Source organism: Nelumbo nucifera, chromosome 4 (genome assembly GCF_055504915.1).
Source record: "Nelumbo nucifera cultivar China Antique chromosome 4, China Antique-T2T, whole genome shotgun sequence".
Lineage (NCBI taxonomy): Eukaryota > Viridiplantae > Streptophyta > Magnoliopsida > Proteales > Nelumbonaceae > Nelumbo > Nelumbo nucifera.
The window spans coordinates 43,533,507-43,557,390 of NC_142652.1; the positions used below are offsets into that span (position 1 = coordinate 43,533,507).

At 40.0% G+C, this 23,884-nt stretch overlaps 1 pseudogene across 1 annotated transcript; it reads left to right on the forward strand.

The window, feature by feature from the left end:
- The first annotated feature begins 13,966 nt into the window (after positions 1–13,966).
- Positions 13,967–18,706, forward strand: LOC104607021 (cocosin 1-like; annotated as a pseudogene). Its single transcript, XR_016068550.1, has 3 exons — positions 13,967–14,162; positions 16,268–16,991; positions 18,474–18,706. The product of XR_016068550.1 is annotated as a cocosin 1-like (transcript).
- The last annotated feature ends 5,178 nt before the right edge of the window (positions 18,707–23,884 follow it).

Here is a 23,884-nt window from a genome sequence, read left to right on the forward strand (position 1 = left end):
AAGTTCCACTAAGAAGTAAAAATTCATATAGTTAATTAAATTTCATAAGGAATTTAAATTAAAAAAAAACTTAATATACTTAAATAAATTAAATTTTAATAATTTCAAAAATTAATAAAAAAAGTAGTTCTAAACATAGTTTTATTAGTTTAAAATCAACAAAATTTCATTTAAAAATAAGGAAAATTATATAAACCCCCTTGTGTTTTCTAATAATCCTACGAAACTCCCTAATGTTTTGACTTTAACAAAAACCTCCCCTATAGATTATTGGGATGGCTTTGCTGGGTTGGAAACATAGAAGTGGTTTATAGAATTGTTATAAACAAATAAAATTAAAAAAAAAATTGACAAAAAAATTAATATTAAGATACAAAAAAGTACAAATTTATCTAAAGAGTAGGAAATTGGTCACTCTCACTAAAACGCAACTTAGATTGTAATCAGATAATCTATATTTTAACCCCCAAAAGTAATTAATACATGAATTGAACTTAGATGGACACCATTTAATTGGAAATGTCATAGAACTCCGTCTTCAATTTTTCTGATAAACAAAGTCTCTGTGTCGCATGGGTCCTGACTAGTTTGTTAGAAAATATGAAAGTTTAAGGGTCTATTGCAAATGATAGTTCAAGGATAATTATTTCTAACCCATAGTACCCATATTATAAGGGGTATTTGTAATTTACCATTAAATTAGGATACATAGCTTGAGTGTTCATTAATTAAATTAAATATACCCTGTGTTTTTCGAAAGGACTTAAAAATACAATGTTTACCCTTCATTTCCTTTCGAATTTTCAAAAAGAACCAGAAAGATTATAAATCTGAATATGAATGAAGGTAACATAGAATACCACTTTTTCCCCCTCCAACCATTACTGAGAATAGTAACAAAAGCTTTAACATGGATCTTGAGATTGATTGATAAGCACTACCCAATTCAAGCTGAATTTTGTCTATATAGAATCTGATTATTGATTTTTTACCAAGAGTAAATATTGGCAATACCAATACGAATCCAGAAGAAGATTTGAAATGAAAAGTCTATTTAGAAATAAGGATTGAGAAGCAAATGCATCTTCAAAAGAACTAGATTTAATAATTGAAAGGTTTTGTTCCTATATGAGCCATAATGCTTAAAGAGCACCTACATCGACATAAGAAAAATGGAATTGTTTATGCAAAGAGACTTTCTGACTAGTTCCTCCAATTGATGCCATACAATGCAAGGGATATTCATTGGTTAACAGTTAAGCATATGTGTGCACCATTTGTAACACTTATTTTCTAGGCAAATTGTTGACCATCAATTTTTCAAATAAAAGAGTGAAGGCCATCCTTATTATTCAAATAATAGAATAGTTAAACAATAACAAGGTTCATCTATTAAAGGGAAAAATAAGATTTAAATGAATTTACATATAGGCCTCGTTTGCTTTTCGGGAAGTGGGGGTGGATATGTTGGAAGGTCCCATGGAAAAGAAATAAACATGTGTTTATTTTTTGGTATTAGTGGGTCTGATGGAAAAGAATGATTCCCAAGCAATTCATTTACTTAGGGAAGTAATACTCTCCTCAAACTTAGGTAAATTATTAACCCATGTGCACCAAAAATCCCTAATAATGTCACTTTTTGAATAAATTGATTATTATACACATTTACTTGGGGAATAAAAGAACATTGGTAAGTGCTCTCATTTGAATAATGGAAGGAAATGCTTACCCAAATAAATGAATTTATCCAGGTAGGTCATTTACTAGACGCGAACTAGGCCATAGTGTTTCGTTGATGGAGAGTATGCTTTAAGGGTCCATTTAATTTTTAGCAATAGGTGCCTAGAATCAAAATAGAAATGACCCATTCTGATTCCTACCGTTTGTTTGGTAGGAATGGGATTCCAATTGCCCTTCTTACGGGAAGGTCTTCCCCCATATGGGGGAATGGCCATTCTAGCCCACCACACTAGGGAATGGGATTCCCATTCCAAAGTATGTCAAGAAGTAAAGAACTCATGAAAGCCCCCTAAACCCTAATATTAATAAAATAATAAAAATATTATTAAATTAATAATAAGCAAATAACAATAACAAATAATAATGTATTAATAATAAAATATTAATAAATTAATAATATGGAGCAAAGATATTAATTATTAAATATAATAATAAAGTATAAATAAAATATTAATACAATATAATTAAAGTAATAATAAAATATTATGAAAGTAAAAATAAGATAATAATAATAGTAACAATAAAAGGAAAATATATTATTTATTCAAAAATAATAAATTAATTTTAAAATAATAAATTATTAATAAAATATAATAATATTATTATTAAAGTAATGATAATGTAATGATATATTAATAAAATATTAATAAATTAATAATAAAATGTTAATAAAGTATTAATAAAATAATAAATAAACTAATACAAAATTGAAAATTTTCAGTTGATTCCGATTACAATTCCTAATGAATTATATCACACCAAGCGGAATTCAATTTTGATTCTTGATTGAACCAAATAGACGCCAAGAATAGGTGATTCTAATTCCAATTCCAATCCTATCCACAAACCAAATGGACCCTAAGTTCAATCCTATCCACAAACCAAATGGACCCTAAGTCCAATCGGTTAGGTCTACAACATATAAGTCATTTTGAGAGACTTAATTAACTAATTAACTAACTCTTCCCTTACTGCTTACACATTATCTTAAAGTACCCTTAAGTTTTCTAACAATTGAATAATTACTCCCCTACCATTAGGGTTTTCTTACAATCCGCTCACATGCCACATAGATGATTGTTATATTTTGGAAAAAACAGCTTTCTCCAAAATTAGAGAAAAATGGCACCACCGTTCGACTGGTGGTCCAAGCAGAGCAACCAAGGAACGCCGATGGCTGTCAAGATGCAATGCTAGAGAGATATTGTTCATTAGAAGTAGTGGTATTACAAGGAATAAGGAAAAGTATCACCAGAATGGGAGGTGAATGATGGTGGATGGGGTGGAGAACGAGAGCCAGACAACTAGACGGAGAAACTCTTAGGGGTGGAACTATTACTATTGCCATTCACTCTTTCCTTCAATCACCCTCTCTTTTTAAATTATCTTTTGTTACTGTCATTGTGATTGTAGAGCTCGTAATCAAAACTATTAGTATTAGAGTCTTGGGCCCATGTGCATTTTAGGCACATGGCCCACTTGTAGTTTAGCCGATTGTTGGGTTTTTACACCACAACCGACCAACTATGTTGTAATTATAAATATTGCCATATCAGAATAAGAAAGAATAGATTTTTTTTCATTCTTGATACCTCCTTACATGGTATCAGAGCGGAAAAAGGATGGGTGATGAGAAAGGTTAATTGCACCCTATGAGCATGCGATGAAGGAAAGGGATTTGCGATGAGGACTGGCTCTGATGTTGCCTTACGCGTTGTTCGGTATGTCAAATGCACTCTATTGCACGGCATATCTCTTCCGAGCAATAGTAGCCTTGTTCTCAATGGATACTTTGATTCTGAATGGGCTAGTTGCCCTGTCACCCGACGATCAATCATTGGCTACATCACCTTACTCGGCTTGTCTCCTCTATCTTGGAAAACCAAGAAGTAGCCAACTGTCTCTCGCTCCTCGGCAGAAGCAGAATACCAAGCAGTGGCCTCTATCACAGCCGAATTAATTTGGCTTCAATGTCTCTTAGCTAATCTCACCATTCAACTTTCGTCACCTATGCAACTGCATTGCGACAGCAAGGCAGCACTTCACATAGCAGCCAATCTGGTTTTTCACGAAAGAATGAAACACATTGAAATTAACGATCATTTTGTTCGTGAACAAGTGCAAAATGGCTCCTTATAGGCTCATCACTTATTGAGCTATTCTTAGCCAGCTGATCTCCTCATAAAGGCTCTTCCCATAGAAAAATTTCATCATCTCTGTTCCAAGTTGGGCGTCTTGATGTCTTTATGCTCCAACTTGAAGGAGGTGTTAGGATTAGAGTCTTGGGCCCATGTGCAGTTTAGCCACATGGCCCACTTGTAGTTTAGTAAGTTGTTACACCACAACCAACCAACTTTGTTGTAATTATAAATACTGCCATATCAGAATAAGAAAGAACAAATTTTCCTCACTTCCGATACCTCCTTAAAAGAAACTATGTGGAACCTTGATCATCTTGGAGGGATCACCATCTTGGACGATGATGAGATGGTAAGGTTGGAAAAAGGGTCTCCACATCTTGAGAAAATTGAGGTTTCAGAAGGTGCGTATTACGATATCGAACTCATCCTTCAACAGGGGAGTGGGAGCCAGTGTAGCTTTTTCCATTAGAGAGGTAGAGGAGAGATGGGGGGATCTGATCCGAACTTCTAAAGCAGCAAAAAGCAGAGAATAGAAACGTTAGAGGGAACAGAGAGAATATGGTCGGCACATTCTCAATTGGGTCAAATCCAAAAGAGACGATGAAGGTGGGAACAAGAATTATTGATATTTGCCTCAGATTCTATTTTGCTCTATATGTCCATCTCTGGATTTAGTGGCATCTAGTTGATTCCCAGTTTGATGCTGATCGAAATTACATGGCCAGGTGACAAAGAGGGTGGGTATAGATGCTAGAGTTTAAAGGAGTTGAAGAGGGCTATCGATTTTGGGTAGGTGATGCTGGGATATTGATTGAGCTCGTGTGACTTCTCGGTGGGCCGCCGTCTCTATGTCCATTGATTGATACTAGCACCAGGAACCAAGGTTCAAAGTATCGACACGTATCCGTTTGTATTGACTAATACGTATCATTCCGGCACCTCTCCGATACGCCCCTATAGTGGGTGTATCATGGTCTGACTGGTTTAGGGGATGAAGGAGACCTAAACCGGCCCCCTAAACCGGTTGAAAAAAAAATGTATAAAAAAAGGGTATCAATTCGCCCAATACGCCCATATCGGTATATTGGGCATATCGATATTTTGAACCTTGCCAGGAACCATTGTGGCAGGACAGAGCACTGGCACTAGAAGTAATAGAAGCCACCATGGAAGAGGACTTGCACCCAGGCTTGAATCCCTAGAGTAACTAGCGGAGGCTCTAGCTCCGAATGAGGTGAAGTAGGCACCATTCAGAAGCAAGTCTCCCTCAGATCTCTAGTTCCAATTTTTCCAAACTTTGGAATTTGTACCCACTAGTAGATTTGTCCTTTGGTCCTCTAATCCCAACACTTGTTTTGCAAGATGCTCTAAGACTATTGCAGCACACAAAAAAGTTTTCTAGTGATATACATTTCAAGGGATTTGTGTAGTTAGATTGTAGCGACCATGAAGAAGGCCTTTTGGATCAAACTGTTAGAGACCTCAAGAGAGAGAGGTGAACAATAAAGTTCTGAAGGTTCCTACCTAGCAAATTTTGTACAGGCTACTTGGATTTATCATGAATACCAAGCTGATTGTGTTTCTTGAGGTAGCAAATTATAGTACTTTGAGTATCTACTTTTACTTCAATGTGTCACTTGGGAGCTATAAAAATGGATGTGTCACTTGAGAGCTATAAAAATGGATTTGTTTGACACAACTTGTCTGAGAACAACTTCATCTACCCTGCACATGGGCAGAAATACGTTCTCAATGATTTAGAGCTTCTTGAAGCTTCTTCAAGCTTTAGATGTCCAGAAAAATTGTCCCCAACCTCTAAAAGCCACTGGAAATAAATAAACCAACCGTTGAATACAACATCTAGTAGTTTTTTGACGGGTGCGGAGCAAATTATGTTTCCTTTAAGCTGTGTTTGGTTTAACGCTATGTTTGGTTAAAAGGAAAAAGTAGGGAACAGAAAGGAAAAGTAGGGAAATCTTTATAAATCTTGTACGAGTTTTCTTACCTTTCCCTTATTTTCCTTACTTTTTCCTTCAAACCAAATATAGCCTTAAGATTTTATTTTGAAAATTTAATAATTAATGAAGGGTAAATTTGATATTTAGGCTTAGTTTGGAAGGAGTACAAATGCAAATATATAGTGCAAAACCTTGTCTTTTGTATGTATTTGCACTATACATATTTGTATTTGTACTCCTTCCAAACTAAGTCTTACCTTTTTCTATTAGGCCACGTTTATTTGGAGTGTAAATCTAAATTTACACCAAGGATTATTACACCGATGGGTTCATGAGAGTGTAAAATGGGAATCAGATGTTGGTCCCATTTAACACTCTTTGCGTTTGGTCAAGAGAAAATGGGAACTGGATTATTGCACCAATACATTTGTAGGGCCAGCCAAGAAAAAATGACTTTACCCACTGTATTATTTAACATTCTCTGTTTCAATTTTCAGCAACAACAACCACTTTACCCACTGTATTTGGAGAATCAGAGCAACTAGTTCCCATTCTCACCCTCCAATATTTCTAACTGAGAGATTGTAGTCCTTACTAGCCAGCCAAGAGAAAATGGAGCACTGTCTGTTTCAATTTCTAGCAACAACCACCACCTTAACCACTGTATTTGGAGAATCTGATCAGCCAGTTTCCATTCTCACTCGCCAAAATTGGAAGCTCTTTCTTCTCCTTCGCTTCCCCACCGCCAGAAGATTATTGATGAGTATGGAACATCTTCAGAGTTAATACCCTCGGACTACTCTCCCAACAGTTGTCTCAACCGTCTTTGCTACATAAGCCATCGCGAGCTAGTGCTTGCACAACAACGCAGTTGTCTCCAACCATCTCAACGATGACGATTCTATGCCAACGGAGGGCTTGGAAGACCAAAGTGTCGATGGCATCAGTGGCATTTGGTGGTAAGCATCCTCTGTTATCGGGATTTAATAATGCTAAATGGCAATGCTGTTAGGTTATGGAATAGTGATAGGTGGAGAAGCCATGTGACTGAATATTGTCGGAAAAAAGATTTCTCCTTTCTTCATTCTCTGCCCTTGAAACCCGACCGAATGAAAATTCATCTTTCATCCTCTGTCCTTGATAGTTGGAGTGGTGGGAGGGAGATGAAAATAGAGATGTTACGAGTGGAGAGCGGTGGGAGGAGTTTTACATTGAAAAACTGGATATATTTTTTACATATATTATCGATGTAAAAGTCTTTCGAAATGGAGTTTTACATCGATCTTCAATATTATTTTACAGTTCATACAAACAGCGGCAAAACTGGACCAGAATGTAATATTACACCGGTCCAATATTTACACTCCAAACAAACGCGGCCTTAGTCAAAACAAAAGATAAACTACAATGACCAGCGACAAAGACCCTCCTATTTTATTTGCAACAAAGACCCTTTAAACTTTAGCCATTAGACCTTTGGTATTGCCCCCATTCCATCTCTAGTGTCATACACCACGGCGGTTCTAGCCACTTAGACGTATCTAGTCGGATATCTGACCCAAGCATGCTTTTTAAAACCGAACCAATGACCAAATCGGTCAGGGGTCTGGTTACCAGTTCGGATGGTCTAACCGTTTGACCCAAATAGTCGGCCCATTTTGACAAAAAATTAAAAAATTAAAAAATGGTCAAAACCATTCGAACGGTTCGAATGGTTAACTGGCTGGTTCAGTAGGTTGTTGACCAAAATCAACGGATTTGGGGTAAAAAGCGATTTTGGGGAAAAACAGAATCGGTCAGGTTCCAATTTTTCCAGTCCGACTGTCCAATCCGATCCAGTTTGAAAACAATGCACCCAAGTTCCAGGCTCCAACCTCAACGTCTCTGCTGTCCACTCCAGCGTAATTCAACTCCGCATTGGCTCCCCTACATTCGACTAGCCTGCACCTTGATTCCACCCACGCCCATTGCCCATTTGTCACAGAAACCAATATGTTAGTTACTTCTGCATCCTGGTGTATTGACTCCAAGGCTTCTACTCATGCATGTAATACATTGCAGGGGTTCAAGACAAACAAAAGGCTGTGTGACAGAGAATTAATACTTTACTTGGGGACTTCTACAACAGTTGCAACTACAACTATAGGAACTGTAGAGTTGATTTTCAGAGAATGAATAATTGTACTTAAAGATTGTCTTTATGTACCAACATTAAGAAGAAATTTGATTTTAGTTTCAAAGTTGTGCAAGGATGGTTATTCTATTCTATTTAGTAATGCGATTATAATTAAATTGAATAACAAATTCCTCGCTTATAGAGAACTTGAGAATGGTTTCTATGTCCATCTTTCTCTGAAAATAAATATAACTGAAACTACGTCGGAAATAATCCAAAAAAAAAGAACTCGTGATACAGTTAATGCCACAACCGACTTGGCCACATTAACATAGATCGCATCACTAGGTTGGTAAATGATGGTCCTTTGGATTTTCTAACTCTAGAAGATCTTCCAACTTGTGAACCTTGCCTTCAAGGTAAGATGATGAAACGACCATTTACAGGTAAGCCTGAAAGATATGTAGGAACAGTAGACCTGATACATACTGATGTATGTGGTCCCATGAATGTTAAGACACATAACCAGCATGTTTATTTTATAACATTTACCGATGACTTCTCACAGTATGATTATGTGTACTTAATGAGACACAAGTCTGAATCCTTTGAAAAGTTCAAAGAGTTCAAATAAGAGGTCGAAAAGTAGTTGGGGAGACAAATCAAATCCCTTCGATCAGATCGAGGAGGTGAATATCACTCCGACAAATTCAGGGACTACTTAAAGAAAAACGGGATTGTATCACAACTAACCCCTCCTATTACACCATAACTAAATGATGTATCGGAGAGGAGAAATCAAACTCTATTAGATATGGTCCATTCACTTCTCGTCCACTCAGAATTACCTATATCCTTTTGGGGTTATGTATTAGAAAACTGTGATTTACGTGTTGAATCGAGTTTCAACCAAATCCGTTCCTAAAACTCCATATGAGCTATGCACCGGTAAGAAAACAAGTGTAAGACACTTGAAGATTTTGGGTTTTCCAGCACATGTTAAAAAAACAAGTGCTGACAAATTGGAATCCAAGACCAGTCGTTGCCTATTTGTAGGTTACCCCAAAAGCCCTATAGGTTATTTATTCTATGACCCAAAGGAGCAAAAGGTGTTTTGCAGTCGAAATGCCTATTTCTTGGAAGAAGACTACATCCTGGACAATCATCGTTAGAAAATAGTTCTTGATGAGGAGAGCCCAGGGGTAGTGGAAGATGTCCCACATTCTCCAGATACTAACCAACCTAGAAGGTCTACCCTAGTATCTAGGCCTCTAGTTCGTTACAACTATGATCAAGAAAGTTACTTGATGGGAGCAACAATCAATGAGGAGGATCCCATGACTTATACAGAAGCTATATTGGACATAAATTCCTTGAAGTGGGTAGATGCCATGAAAGTCGAGATGAACTCGATGGAAACCAACAAGGTCTGGACTCTTGTAGACCCACCCCTTGGGGTGAAAGCAATTTGTTGCAAATGAATTTACAAGAGCAAGAAGGGCCCTGATGGTAAGATTGAGACCTATAAAGGTCGTCTTATGGCGAAAGGGTACATTCAGAAAGAGGGAATCAATTATGAGGAAACATTTTCGCTAGTGGCCATGCTCAAGTCCATTAGGATCTTGCTAGTAGTAGCAACACACTATGACTATGAGATTTTGCAAATGGATGTCAAAACCGCATTTCTGAATGGAGATCTTACTGAAGATATCTACATGTAGCAACCGCAAGAATTCATTGTTGCAAGTCAGAAACACATGGTGTTTAAACTTAACCGATCTATATATGAACTTAAGCAAGTTTTTAGGAGCTAGAACATCTAGTTTGAATCTATCGTAAAACAGTTTGACTTTAAGCAAAATCTGGAAGAGTCCTGTGTTTATAGGAAGACAATGGGAGATAAGGTTATATTCTTGGTTTTATATGTAGATGACATCTTACTCATTGGGAATGATGTAGAGATGTTAAATACGGTGAAAGTGTGACTTTCACAACAATTCTCCATGAAAGATCTTGGAGAAGCCTCCTACATCTTGGGTCTTTGACTTTATAGAGATAGATCAAAGAGGACAATAGGATTATCCCAGTCTACTTATATTAACAAGGTTGTCAAAAGATACAGTATGGAGAACTCCAAGAAAGCAAATGTTCGTTTCAGGCACGGAGTCACTCTCTCCAAGGGTATGTCTCCCAAGACTCCCGAGGAGATTGAGGGCATGAGTGAGGTTCCCTATGCCTCAACCGTAGGGAGCGTCATGTATGCCATGATGTGCACTCAGCCTAACATTGCTCAGGTAGTGAGTGTGGTAAGTAATATCAATCTAACCCAGGACAAGAACACTGGACAACTGTGAAAAGCATACTGAAATACATTCGAAGGACAAAAGAGTTTTGTCTGGTATTCGGTGGTAGTTCACTATAAATCCTAGGGTACACCGATGCCGACTTCTAGTCAGATCCAGATGATAGAAAGTCTACATCTGGTTACATCTTCACGATGGGATCCTATGCGGTTAGTTGGAAAAGCAACAAACAGGAGTCCACTACAAATTCCACAACTGAGGCCAAGTACATTGCCGTAAATGAAACTGCCAAGGAAGCCATTTGGATGAAAAAGTTCATTCAAGAATTAGGAGTAGTTCCATCCAACACATCACCCATTCCACCGTTGTGTGACAACACTAGAGCCATTGCTCAGGCTAAGGAGTCGAAGCACATTGAGAAGTACCACGTACTATAGAAGATTGTTAATAGAGGGGACGTCCAGATTCAGAAGGTAACATCAATGGAGAATGTGGCAGACCCATTGACTAAGCCACTCACACAGAAAGTGTTTGAGAAACACGTAGAAAGTATGGGCCTCCGGCTTGTACCAGATTGGACCTAAATGCAAGTGGGAGTTGCTAGACAGTTATGCCCTTAGCTCCAATCAAATTGATGTACTTATTGACATTTATTGTAAATGAAGAAAGTGCATAATTGATTCATGTTATTATGGTGTGTTTCTATATAATACTCTTAAACTGGACATTATGAGACTCGTGTTAGTTTAGAATCTTCACAACCGTTAGACCTGGGGAGGTTTATCCTACCAAGGCTGACACTAATGTGCTGCCAAGAAGGTTGGAGTGGCTTGTCTCAGCTACTAGGGTGGGACTTGAGGCACATGTAGTGTGGGTTTGATTAAAACTCTAAACCGGACCATTTTTCAGTTATGCCCTGGACCTTGGAGACAGATGGGCAAAACTGAAAATTTACACCTAACCCTTAGACTTGATTATGATAATGCACTAGGTGTTGGATTGGGTTGTCTTTGATATACCAACCAGTGAGATCCTTAGCGGGGGTCAAAACCTGAGTATATTGGGGCAATCTAAGAATTCACCTGAGTGGGTGATCATAGTAACAAAATCAGCCCCTTTGTCGGACAAAGTGAATAATCGGTGAATGCACTCTCTCTGATGGAAACCTAAACTGCCAGCAATTGATTTTAAATTTGTTGAGATTTTTTTTTTGCAAAATATATTTATATAGGGATATACATATATATTATGGTTTCACAAAATGTTTGCATAAATGTTTTAATTCCCAGGATCCATGTGAGTAGAGAGTGCAGCACTATACCTTGCAGTCGAGGGAATGGTCATCTCTTGTCGAGCAGTGTTTGATCATTATGGGCTAAGAGGTTAAGTGTAAGGCCATTTAGGGTTTTTACCTGATTGGCTAATCTCACATAAGTCCATAGTCCTTGGGCCTTCATAAGGTGGTTGGACCCAATGACCATTTAGTGTAAATGTTGGGCCTGCTAAGAGCCTATACTGATGGGCTCAAGGGTTCACTGTCTTCAGTAGTGAATTCGGCCAAGCCTTGTAACAAAAGCTGGACTGAACTCATATGGCTTTTGTGGATATCAATGCTACGGTCCCACGCCATACAAAGAGAGCCAAACTAGCTAGTATTTAAAGGGAAAGTGAGTTATATGACTTAATGGGCCTAAAGCCCATTTCGAACTAGGCTTAAGTGATTTAATTAAATGGGGCGAATCTGGTTTGTAATCTGATTAGGATCAACCGTAGGATAAGATAAGTCTTATCTAATTAAGAGTCCAGATCCAAATATTAAATTTGGATCAAGAAATTCCTTCCTAATTGGATTAGGAAGCTGATTCAAAGAAGGTTATAAATAAGGGGGTGAATTCCTCAGTAGGTGAATTCTTCTTCTGTAGTTTTCTCCCTCAGCTCTTGCCACCCCTACCCAGTTTGATCTCCATTCTTGGAATTGATCAAGATTAGATCTTGATATTGTTTCTTCTAGCAAGAAACAATCTGAAGTCGTGCTCATAACCCCTTGCTTGATTCTTGTTGAAGAATTAGGGTTCTTGCTAAAGAACCTCCTTGCTGATCTTGCCTCACCATAAGCCGTGTCATTTTCAGTGGATGTGGGTTTTGGTGACCTCTTTGGGCGTGAATACATACGTTGAGAGTTATTTACATTGATTCCGTATCAAGTATATCCCTCTCCCTCTTTTGATTTCAGATCTGGTCCAGTTTGTTTCAAGAACAAACCTTGAAAAATGCAGTTTTTCTAAATCAGAGAATAGGGTTCCCGGAAGGGAGAAAGAAATTTTTTAAATTTTGCCCAACCACCCTGCATGGTTCGGTTATTCATATGATGGATTTTCCATCTCTTCATTTACCCGGGTAAGCATTTCTTAGGAAAAACTTACCCAAGTAATTGCATTTACCCAAATAAATAACTTACCTAAAAACAAATGGGGCCTTAGTATAACCTACAAGGCTTAGCACATTATAGCGTCAGAGAACCCATGTAATAGCATCATTGCCTTGAAGTTCTCAATATGGTCTCTTGAGTCAGTCATGCCATCATTGATTTCCATGTTGGGTTGGATTGAAGTTCAGGTTAGGGTTAGAGCTGAAATTTATGAACCCTAATTAACTTTTGGATTAGGTTATAATTGAGGCATTAACCGATCTGACCCAATCCGAAATTGTCCTAACTTCATAGTATAGGCATTATTAAACATGTATCTATGTATATAAATATTTGTATTTATGTATGTATCTATGTCAAAAATTTTGAGTTTAAGAAAAATTTTTTCTATAACTTGATAAATAAGTTTTTACACATGATAATGTTAAAATTGAATAGTCTAGGAAATAAGAATATTTAACAAAAGGAAATAGTGAAATGCGACAAACCCAAATCCAACTCGATCTCAACCTAACAACTTGAATTAGGTCCGGATTAACCTCAACCTTGCCTAACACGGCCTAACCCGATCAACTTGTACTATGTGGTTAGCTTTCTTCCACATGACCACATGTCTAATGATAAACGCGTTCAGTTTTGCTACCACACGACACTCTCGTACGCTCGTACAGATGTGGTTTGTTAAATGGATGGCTAAGGGAAATACTCTTCCACACGATACTCTCGTCCGCTATGGCTGTTCATAACAATGCCCAATCCGACCAAATCGACCAACCCGGACCGATCCAACCCGAGTTGGTTGGGTTTTCATCAGTACCGGTCGATTTCGGGTTGGGCAAATATATAAACTGATATATCGGGTCAGTTTCGGTTTTCTTGTGTGAAAACCAAAATCAAGTTCCTAGTTTGAGTAGTTTCCTACTTAACTATAACTAGTCTTCTACTAGAACTAGAAGGCCCATTAGGCAATTACAATTAGAATAGGCAATCTATCATAGTTTCTAACTTTCTATAATCTTTTACACCAAATAAACAATCCATTAGGCAATTACAATTAGAATTCAATTAGGAGTCCTTTTGTACAGGAGCAAAACCGAAACCGACCCAACCCGACTCAAACCGACCAGGTCGGTTTGACCTATCAGTGGGTTGGTTTCGGTTTCCACCTCAGGTAACCCGATCAGGTTGGGTCGGTTGGGAAAACCCCAATAAACCAACCCAACCCAACCTGTGAACACATGGATTTTGATTTCTATATTTTGGAAGGAAGCGAAGGACTCATGGATTTTGATTTATCCCCCAAGGTGGCTTAGAAAATCTTTCAAGGGGAGGGTGGAAGTTACTATAGCTGGTCAGCTTCTCGGTATCCCATTCTTCAAGAAGCCAAGGTCGGTGGTGGGAAGCTTGTCCTTGAGCCTTTAGGCTTTGCTTTACCTTACTATGCTGATTCATCCAAGGTTGGCTATGTTATTCAAGGTAAATTAATTTTGCTTTCCTCCTCTTTATTAGAATTCTCTAATAAGAGTAATAAAAATGTTCAAAATATTCATATATCATTTTCTCAGAAAATGATGTCTTTATTTTTGTTTGGAATCGTTGCTGTCAGGCAGCACGTTTCCTGGAGGCAACAGCAACTTTTTTCTGTTTGGTACCCAAGAAACATTTTCAGCACTGGTACCCATTATCCAGTTTCACATCAGTGCCACATCACTGCCCTGTTGGCAGCAACAAGTTGCAGCTCCAGGAAATGCCAAATTTGGCGTTGCTCCAAGCCATGGTTTCCCAATTTTCGAGGCATGGCTTGGAATGGTTCCAAACAAATGCTCGTTTCCTGGAGTACCGTTTTTTCCAATGTGGCACTGATGTGGCACCGTTGCTCCAGAAAACGACAACAATGCCAAACAGCCCCATTGTTATTATTAGGGATGATTATTTGAAAAAAAATTATATAAACATTATGATTATTTTTCCAATGTGGCACTGATGTGGCACCGTTGCTCTAGGAAATGGCAACAATGCCAAACAACCCCATTGTTTATTAGGGATGATTATTTGAAAAAAAATAATATAAACATTATGAAAAGTAAAAAAGAGAATTTAAAATTTCAGTTTTACTTTTGATTTATTGATATGAAGGGTAAATTTGAAAAATAAATCAATTTTAGAAAAGAAATTAGAAGGATTTGAGGCAATGATTCATATGAAAAAGAATTTGGAAAATAAATATTTTTTTCAAAAGTAACTGCATAGGTATTTTGGACATTTTCATGCTTCTACCAGATGGGGTCTATTACAAACACTCTAGCGAAGTTTCACCTGGTTATCACCGATTGCAGGGAACACTCTATTACAAGTAATAGAGTTGCTCACACTAGCGAAGTTTGGTTTCATTGCAAGTCAGACCACTTATTGGTTTCTCTCTCCTGAACTCCTTATACTTGTATTGGTTGACGATTTGAAGTAATGAATTGCCTGCAGGTTTCTTTAAAAAAAAAAGTAAACATGGGCTTTATGGCATTGAACCAATGGCCATGTTTGGGAGTGGTTATTGAATAAGTTCTTAAAAGCAAGTGTTTATTAGAATAAGCACTTATTTGCATTTGGCACCCAACTTTTTCAAGTGCTCATTTTAAAAAATAAGCACTTATTTCATATTGGGTGTGTTTAGTAGTCTTTTCTCCAATAATCACTTAAATAAGCATTTGTGACTATTTTTTCTTTCATTTTCTTTCAAATTTTCAAAATATACCTTATGAATGTACTTTTATTAAATTACTTTTATAAAAACACTTTTATGAAAGCATTTTTATGAAAGTACTTTTATGAAAACACTTACGAAAGTACTTTTATGAAAACACTTTAATAAAGATACTTTTATGAAAGCACTTTGGTAAAAATACTTTTACGGAAGCACTTTTATGAAAGTACTTTTATGATAGCACTTTTATGAAAGTACTTTTATGATAGCACTTTTATAAAAGGACTTTTACAAAAGTACTTTTATAAAATTCAACTAGGGATAATTTTGAAAAATACTTTTACGGAAGCACTTTAAAAAAGATGAGTTTAGGCTTAAAAAATAAGCCTTTATTTTTAAAATAAGCACTTATTTCTCAAACACCAATAAGTGCTTAATAATATAGTCCCGGCCCAAATAAGTACTTATTTTGAATAAACACTTATTTAAGCACTCCCAAACATAGCCAACGTCCATATGCATGGGAATAATTCAATTATCATAGGTCTAAATATTTAAGCCCCAAACGGTGCGTAAGGAACTGGTATAAGGACCACAAGCTTGGCCTAAGCATGTTTTCAAATTTCCATCCCCAAAAGGCATCATTTAAAATGGATGACATTGTTAAGCACATTGTCAACCCATTAGCCGACAAGCTGGCCCAATTGAACCTTTCCTATTTCTATTTCTGGTTGTTTGAATTGATGGATCATTGCAATACGGGTTGGGGTGGTATTACAAAAACTTTCACACCAGTTCAACTTTTATCACTCCAGTTCTAGAAATTATTATAAAAATTACCCCAACCCGTCATGATTTGGTTTACAAGTACTTCAATTCGCAGGTAGTGGAAGGGCTGGGATGGTGTTATCAAAATCTTCAGATGAAAAGGTGTTGAAGCTCAAGAAAGGCGACGTGATACCTGTACCACTCGGAGCAGTTTCATGGTGGTTCAACGATGGTGAATCGGAACTTGTTGTGGTGTTCTTAGGTGAAACTTCTAAGGCTTACCACTCTGGAGACTTCACCTATTTCCTCTTAGCTGGAGCTAATGGTATCTTCAAAGGCTTCTCAATGGAATTCATTAGAAGAGCACTGGGTTTAAATGAAAAGGAAGCAAATGAGCTCGTGAATAGCTAAACTGGTGTTCTAATTGTCAAGCTTAAGGAGGGGAAGAGAATGCCAGAGCCTTGCATGGCGAGCACCAAAGAGATGATCTTCAACACTGATGCTGCAACGCCAGACGTTGATATTTTGAAGGGTGGACGTACTGTGGTTGTAACAGTTGAGAAATTGTCCTTGTTACAACAAGTTGGATTGAGCTCCACTTATATAAAGCTTGACTCCAATGCTCTCCACTCTCCAGGATACTCCTCAGACTCGGCATTTGAAGTGATCTACATTGTGAAGGGTGGTGGGCATGTTCAGATCGTAGGTATTAATGGTCAATGTGTCCTGGATACCCATGTGAGCACTGGTCAGTTATTTGTTGTGCCCAAGTTTTTTGCAGTCTCTAAAATTGCAGGCAGTGAAGGAATGGAGTGGCTTTCTATGATCACAACAACACGGTATATATGCAATACTATCATCTCTTAATTACGTTAGTAGATATATAATTTACTCTTGAGTGATGAGCTTTCAATAATGAACTATAAATCTAATTATTACATTGTTTCTATAAGTTTATTATCACATTTAGGGGTGAGCAAAAAACTGAAAAACTGAATCGACCGAAACCGAACTGATTGGTTAACCATTTAAAAATCCAGCAGTTAACTGAACGGATCGATATATATACAGTAATATATATTTATATAATAATATATATTATATTTTTTATTTTTATTTTTGAAATTCGAATAAAAAAGTTTGGCAATCTCTCAGTCTCTTCGAAAATCAAAGCCTTTCAGCCTTTGTCTGTTTGTCTCTTCGAAACCTAAACCTAATACCTTCTTTCAGTTCTTTGTTTCTCACTCTCTCAGTTTATCTTACTCTTCGTATTCCCCAGATGGCCAGACCAAAATCCCAAGTGGCCAGTTCGGCAGTCAGCGCCGGATTTCCCCTTGCTTTCCTCTAGTGCCGGTCGTCCTTCGACTGACGGCCTCTCCGACTCTCTCCTAGTGTCTCTGTCTCTGTCTCTCTATTCTCTGTGAGTGTTTGAGTGAGTATCTCTCTCTTCTCGCCTGTCATCTCTACCACGCAGCCCATGCCAACCACCAGCACCAAGCGGCAACGCCGGTCGCCGCCTCGTCAACAAGCAAGCACCAATGCCATCTCTGTATCTCTCTTCTCTCTCTCTCATCTCTCCTCTCTATGGCTCCGACAGGCGCCACCTCTCAAGCTCTCACTTCATGCGACAACCGATAGCAACCGCCGGCATAAACCAGTTTGGCGCCGGCAAATCACCACCGATAGCAACCACCGATAGTTTTAGGTATTTTTTTTTTATTTTAAGTACATAAAAAACTAAAAAACCAAACCACGATTAACCAGTGATAACCGGTTGAATCGATTCGATTTCAGCTTGAATATTTAAAATACCGATCAGGTCAATTACGTTTCAAAAAATACCCACGGTTCGGTTAACTGAACCGAACCGTGAGCTCCCCTACGAATATTCACATCAATAGATCATTGGCCCAGTAGTCTGCATTGTCATGAGAGAATTTATTGAATGTTAGAAAAGCAGATTTAATTCAACTCTACTGGACCAATGAAATTAAAATTTCTGATAATATTTCTAATATTATCGATTTTCAACAATGATTCACAATTAGTAGTAATTCTCAAAAAGTTTCAGAGAATTCAATTAGCTAGTGACTTTTTTTTATTTGATGGGGATGACCTAACCTGAGATACTGTAGTGGAACATAATAGCTAGAATGTAGAAAAAGATTCATGGTAGTTTCAGAGAGAAGAATATACTGATCTTCTGATATCAATTTTCTGATAATGAACCTAGCTAGTTCTATCAGACGTTATAAGTAATTATATAATTTGTCAACCTTAAAAGTTACTTACCTTGTTTGTGTTCCATTGCTTTTGCTCAGGCCTTCATTTAGTTATTTAACTGGGAAGAGATCAGTGTGGATGGCATTATCTCCAGAAGTGAAACAAGCCTCTCTGAACGTGAGTCCAGAGCTTGAGAAAGTTATTACTTCAAACATGAGCAAGATCGCCATTTTTGTTCCTCCACCAAATTAAATGGCATGCATGCTACTTTTAAGTGAACTAGTAAATGTATACGTGCGTTGCACGTGCTAATTTCAAATAATAATAATAATAATAAAATCATGATGTATTAGTTTATTTGTTATCTTAGTTATATGAGCTATTACATTCTTAGTTGTAGTTTATATTAGTGTTTTCAACTTGTGGTTTATTGGACAATCAAACTGGTCGCCCTATCACCATACAAATTTATAAGTAATGATTTAACATAATGATTTAACCCAACCCATTGACTTAGATATGACCTTATTGGTTTAATGAGGTCAATCGGGGCATGGGCAAGATATTAATTCTCTTTTTCTTTTTCTTTTATATTTTTAGCCATTTCCATCATTAGTAATAATAATTCTCATTTTCAAATATACGTTTGTTAGATAAGATGAATATGTATTGTTAAAGGCATCCTTGAATTTTCTGTAAATTTTATAAGTTTTTCTATTTGTATTTTGTTATTTAATAACACCATAATAAGTTGACTTATTAGATCTAGAAGGAAATGCCATTCCAATTGATTTTTAGAACATCAGTTATTTGTAATTTGACATATTCCTTCCCTAGCTCCACTATTGTTATTGTTGATGCTCAGTTTGGCCAAGGGTAACAAGGCAATTTCACTCCCAAGCTTCGAAGGAGGGCCGAAGGCTTTGAGGGTTTGGAGGAGATGAGCCAAGACCGAGGACTGGAGGCCAAGGCAAATCATTCCTTCAGATGCTGTAGAAGCCGAGGGCTGGTACTGAAAAGAGTGTCCAAGGGAGGACAAGATGTTGTTCCCGCTGTAGTATGTCTGCGAGGGAGAAGGTGTAAGAGGCCTCGGGTGACTACCCGAGGCGAGGACTCTGACGATCAAGTCAGTATGCACAACAGGTAAGTGATGAGTTTGGAACCGAGGGGTCCTGACGAGGTCTCAAATAGCGCTAGGTCCTTAGAGGAGAGAGCACTAGAGATCCAAAAGTTTCGAATCCTTTACCTTGAGGGGGGTGCCTTGCATTTATAGCCGGAGCTGCCAGGGGGTAGTTGGGCCCGGATGGTCTAGATGCGAGCCGTATGAGGGCCTGGTGAGATGTTCTGCTAGTGCCATGTGGTGCCCTGCGACTAGGTCCGCCTGGTCCGCGTTAGGTAACCCTAAGCATCCTCATGGTAAGCCTATGCGAGCGTCCTCCATTTGACACGCGTTAGCCTTGTACAGGCCAGCCGAATGCATCTACATCGCTTGCCCCCCACTCCCGAGGCCGAGGTGGGGGTTTGAAAGGGACCTCGGCTTCGACTGAAGGGAGTGTCGATATTAGTAAGTGCCATCGGGTTTGTTCAGCGGAGTGTACCCTACAGTGGCGTCGCCTTCATGTCGCTTTTGCTTTGGCCTGATTTCAATTCGCGGAAGAGGAGTGAAGCTGTGGATGCCTCGGCTTTGGCTGGGGAGCTTGAGGTGGAAGGGGGCCCAGCTAAGCTGAGCCTGTGCCTTGTACTCATGCGATGATGGTCTGGGGGCCGTGCGTAGGGGGACGGGTGCTCTAGGCGAACCAATCTATGCGCCAATCGTGTCTGTGTATCCAAACCGGTGTGTTATGACAAACGAGCCCGTCAGTTTGCCCGATGTCATTTCGTCTTCCCGAGGCTGAGCAAGAATTCACTAGGCATCGTTTTGTTTCCCCGAGGCTAGGCATGCACTGCTTTACTAGGCATCATTTCGTTTCCCCAAGGTTGGGCGTTGAGTGTCATACTGCGGATGGTCAACGAAGGCGAAGGCTTCACGACCGTTGGATCTAACGGGATCTGAGCCGTTCATTTTTCTATAAATAGGGGCCTTAGTGGCAATTTTTCTTCGTCATTTATCTCTAGGAGCCCTTGCTATCGAGTGAACACCGCTCCCAAACCTTCAACTTTTCGACACACCTCATCTTCACTCTTCTTTCCTTCACCTTTTTAGGTAACTATTTTTGTTTCTATTCCAGTCATGTCTTTCTCAAATTCTGGCCTTGAGTGCTATGAAATTCCGAATGGTTCGGAAGGGAGCTCTCCTCAGACTCCATCACCCTTTCCTCCCTTATGCCAATTGGTCATCGTTCCCTTTCAGCAAGAGGTGATGGTGCTTAGGTTATGGGTAGCCTCCGGTGGTGTCAAGGGCAACCGCCGAGGCAATGATCCTCCCTATGAGAGCACCGCATCCATGACACCAAGGGAGGCCGAGGGGTCCCCCCAAGCCAAGGGGAGCAGATCTCGGAGGTTGTCCCGAGGATGATGATCGAAAGCCCTGCCTGAAGGGTGGCAATGGCTGATCTTCTGCATTCAGAGTTCGATAGTACTCTGGACGTGGACCAAGTAAAGGCCCTAGCTAGGAGGTTTCACATGCCTCGGTCTTACCAACTTAGGGTTCCTGACCGTGATCGGCCATGGACCCCTGAAGAGGGGGAAATTTGTATATACCAACATTTTTTAGAGTTCAGCCTTAGGTTCCCTCTCCACCCTTTGATTTTTTAGCTGCTAGAGAGGTATGGCATAACTATTAGTCAGCTCGTTCCCAAGTTCATTAGGAACCTTGTAGTTATACTAGTATAGGCTTGGCTTCGGGATGTAGAGTTGACCCCGAAGATCTTCCGTGTCATGTTTGTGCCAAGGAAGTACTCTTCCACGGCCAGCATGTATTACTTACATCCACGGAGGGGGAAAATGGTTGATAACCTCGCATCTGTCCACAACTGGAAAGGAAAATTTTTCTTCATCTCCTGTCCCGAAGATTGGTCGTTCAAGTCAAAGTGGGGAGATGCCTGTACGACGGTGGAGAATTGTCCCCCTCCACTTCGAGATGAGGAGGCCACTGTCGTGGCATACCTGATCGTGTTGGGGATGGTCAAGGCCAAGCCCTTGGTGGAGGATGAGCTCCCCTTGGTATTTGCGGGGCTCAGCCCTGCCCTCCCTTGGTAGGAGAGGTTCCTTAGCTTTTCTACATGTTCCCCTCATCCTTGTCTGGTATACTAATTCATATTCTTTCTTTTGCAAAGGTATCAATATACGCCAAGAAGCTCCTGCTCGAAAGTGCCCACGCCAAGCAGAGGGCCCAAGCAGAGAAGCAGAGAATCGGAGAAGAAGGCAGGAGGGCAGACGCCAAGGAGGCCTGCCGAGAATGAGCCTACAAGGGGCAAGAGGGCATCAGTTCCCCCAAGGAGGTTACCCACCAACAAGTCCCCTCCAAGGGGGCAACTCAACAAGTCACTGCCAAGGGGAAGAGGCCGGCCAAGGGAGCCCAGAAGCCGACTGAGACGTCAAAGAAGCCCGAAGAGGGGGCTGAGGCAGGTAAGAAGAGGCCTACCGATGGGGCCTTGAGAGAGCAACCACCGAAGAAGGTGGCCCACGTCGAGCGTCCAACTGGGGACGCTGCGAAGAAGCCTCCCCCTAAGGGGCATCCAACGGGGTCCTCATCCACCCCCTCGTCAGCATAGGAGCTCGCCGAAGGAGTCGAGGGGTTTGCTAAGGTCTTCCGCCCCTAGTGGTCGATTCGCGAGGGGTATTCAATAAATGAGGAAGGGGTCAACCAAAACCGGGTGAGTGGGGTGATCCTCTCGAGGGATCACTTCTGCATGATGTAGAGCGAGCCAAGAGCCATCTACGACAAGGGGTTGTACCACTTGGTCGAGGTAATTTTTGTTTTCATACTTTGTCATGTGGTTATTTCTTTGTTGTAGTCTTTACTGATAACTCTTGTTGCAGGCCTGTCTTCACTTCGTCGGTCTGGGAGACTGAATGAGCCTTATTTTGTCACGCTTGGAGAAGCACGAGAAGGAGAAGGAAAAGCTCCAGGCAGCTATCGCGGCTGCCGAGGATAAGAGGGAAACCTTTAAGAAGGCTCACAAGGATGAGCAAATGCTCCGAACGAAGATGGAGGCTGACCTGAAGGAAACATGGACCCACTTTGTCAAAGAGCAAGAGGAGAGGGTTCACCTCGAGAGCATCGTCACGAAGGAGAAGCAGTGGGCAACCCAAGCCGAAGGGCGGGCTACCGAGGCTGAGAAAAGGGTAGCTGAGGCGGAGAAGAGGGCTGCGGAGGCTGCAGTAGGGATGGAGGAACGAGCGGCTAAGGTGGAGGCTGAGGCAATGGAGGCTTTCAAGAAGTCCACCGAGTACCAACGGGCCCTTGCGGAGTGTGCATCCACATCCTACTTGGATGGAATTGAGGACACCGAAAAGGCCCTCCTATAAGTGATGCCCAACTTCCATTACGAGAGGCTATAGGTGATTCCTGACTCCCCTAACGAGACTCAAGCTGCTGATGGCTCTACCCTTCCCCCGGTTTGTGGCGAGGCTTGACGTGGTTCTCCCTATGTTTTTTCTTTCTCTTTCATTTTTTTTTGAGATGTAAATGGACTCGGCCTCCGAGGTTGTAAATTTTCTTTTGTAAACGCTTTATACTGAAGTGAAATGAAAAACACAAGCATTTTTTGTATGATGTGTTCTCCCCTTTTTCTCTCTTTTGCTTTCTCCTTTTTTTTTAACGAGAGGTCTCTGCCCCTCCCAACGAAGAGATCACAGTTCAAAAGATGTCTCGTAATGACTCACTTTAGGTATACGCTCTCTTTAGATTGTTAAGGGGTCGAGGCCAAGGCAAAGGTATGCAACCAAGGTGCAACTTGCCTGGCTCGTTTTTTACCCAAGTGTTCAATTAGGCTAGACCGAGGTTGTCTTCTGAAGTATGGGAGGGAGGTCGAGGCCGAGGTGTAGCTCACCTGGCAGCCTGGCTGGTCTCTTTCCCAAGTGGTTACTTTGGTGAGGCCGAGGTGGCATCTAAGGAGGTCAGGGTCTCGGGCCGAGGCGAACCGTCGAGTTGGTTGGGGTTAACATTTACTTAATCGCGCTAAGTGTATACAACTAAGAGGCCATCCACCATCGAGGCGGGTGGCGACGCATGCGATGCCTCGGCCGTACTGATGTGTTTTAGTTTGGCGAGGCGTTAAGTTAGGGAGTTCGCCACTAGCCATGTGCCCTAGTGATGGTCTGGCTCGAGCACATGGTCCTCGGAAGAGGCTGCATGCTTCGGCCAATCACGAAGCTGAGGGGTCCTAGGAACTTAGTGAGAACACGTGCTAAACATTGAACCAAAGAGGAACTTTGCATTTCATTCATCAAAGTTTGCGTTTACTAGTAATACATCCGGAGGTTCTTCAAGTTCCACATCCATGGAATGGGTCTTCCATCTAAATGTTCCAAATGAAAGGTGTCGGGGCCAACGATTTGCTTGATT